Source organism: Chrysochloris asiatica, unplaced genomic scaffold (assembly GCF_000296735.1).
Source record: "Chrysochloris asiatica unplaced genomic scaffold, ChrAsi1.0 scaffold00082, whole genome shotgun sequence".
Taxonomy (NCBI): Eukaryota; Metazoa; Chordata; class Mammalia; order Afrosoricida; family Chrysochloridae; genus Chrysochloris; species Chrysochloris asiatica.
In genome coordinates this window covers 548,907-550,912 of record NW_006408600.1, presented here as the reverse complement: position 1 = coordinate 550,912, position 2,006 = coordinate 548,907, and positions in this window count along the sequence as shown.

Sequence of the window (2,006 nt, the reverse complement as noted above, 5' to 3'; positions counted from 1 at the left end):
CGGGAGAACGATGAGGTGTTCTCCTCCCGTAAAGATTTACAGCCTCAGAAACCCTGTACAGGGTCGCTATGGGTCGGAACCGACTCAACAGCACTTAACAACAACAATGGGCAAAAATACTTAAATATGCAGAAAGCATCAAAAGAAGATGGAAGGTATACACTGACTGCTGTGTCAAAAAGAAATGGTCAATGTTCAACCATTTCAAGAGGTAGCATATGATCAAGAAATGATAGTACAGAAGAAATTCAAGCTACACTGAAGGTATTGGCAACAAACAAGGCTCCAGGAATTGACAGAATACAAGTTGCAACCTTTCAACAAACTGATGAAGCAGTGGAGGTATTCATTCATCTATGCAAAATATTTAGAAGACAGTTACCTGGCTAACTGATTGGAAGAGATCCATATTTGTGCCCAATCCAAAGAGAGGTGACCTAACAGAATATGGAAGCCATCAAACAATATTATTAATATCACATGCAAATAAATTTTTGTTGAAGATAAATCATCAGCAACAGCACATTGATAGGGAACTGCCAGAAACTCAAGCCAGATTGAGAAGAGGATTTGGAACTAGATATATCATTGCTGACATCAGATGAATCTTGGCTGAATGCAGGGAATACCAGAAAGATGTTTATTTGTGCTTTATTGACTATGCAAAGGCTTTTGACTGTGCAGATCATGACAACCTATGGATAACATTGTGAAGAATGAGTATTCCAGAACACTTAATTATGCTTATGAAGAACCTGTACACTGACCAAGAAGTACTGTTTGAACAGAACAATGGGATACTAAATAGTTTAAAACTAGGAAATGTGTGAATGAGGGTTGTATCCTTTTAGCACCGCGTAGTGGTTATGAATCGGGCTGCTAACCTCAAGGTCAGCCGTTCAAAACTACCAGCTCTTCCGCGGGAAAAAGATGAGGCATTCTGTTCCTGTAAAGATTTACAGCCTTGAAAACCCTGTGCAGGGTCGCTATGGGTCGGAACCAACTCCACGGTACTTAACAACAACAACGATAACTCAATCTCTATGCTGAGCAAGTAATCCAAGAAGCTGGATTATATTTTTCCTTATCATTACATGGACTTTGTAGCCATTACCATGAACTGCTAGAAAAACAGATGAATCTGTGTTAGAAGAAATACAGCCAGAATGCTCCTTAGAAGCTAGGATGGCCAGACTTTGTCTCTCATACTTCAGACATGTCATCAGAGGGCCCAGTCCCTAGAGAAGGACATTGTGCCTGCTAAAGTGGAAGGTGAGTAAATAAGAGGAAGACTCCCAATGAGATGGATTGGCACAGGAGCAGCAGCAATGGGCTCAAGTGTAACAAAAATTGTGAGGATGGGCAGGACCGGGCAGTATTTCATTCTGTTGTACATGGGCTCACTATGAGTTGTAACCAACTCTACAGAATCTAACAACAAGAAGTCACATGTGGTTAGTCATCATTGGAAATGTGGCCATTTCAAGTGAGAAAATGAATTTTTATTAATTTAATTAAAACCAGTTGTTGAATCAATCCCAACTCAAGTGTGTCAGAGTAAAACTGCTCCTAAGAGTTTTTAATGGCTGAGTTTTTGGAAATAGAGTGTCAAGTCTTTCTTCTGAGGCAACCCTGGATGAACTTGAATCTACAGCCTTTTGGTTGGTAGCAAGTGGATTAACCCTTTATGCGACCCAGGGACTCCATCAAATTATATAGTCAAGTTTAACCCCCAGTGGCTAGAGTTGAGGGGTTTTACTTGCTCAAGAAGAGCTCTTTTCAGAAGGTTGCTGGTGTGACCCTAAGAATGAAGCATGCAGAAACTGGGGCATGGGTTCTAACCTCCGAAGGGGTCCTAGGAATCTAATTTGGCACTGATAACATCTATAGTAGAAGTAATATAACAAGTTTTTAAGTAATGGCTACAAAGTCCATAAAATGATGAGGAAAAACACTTAATATATATAAAGTTCTTTCCTATTTTTCCTCTATTATCAATATTAATA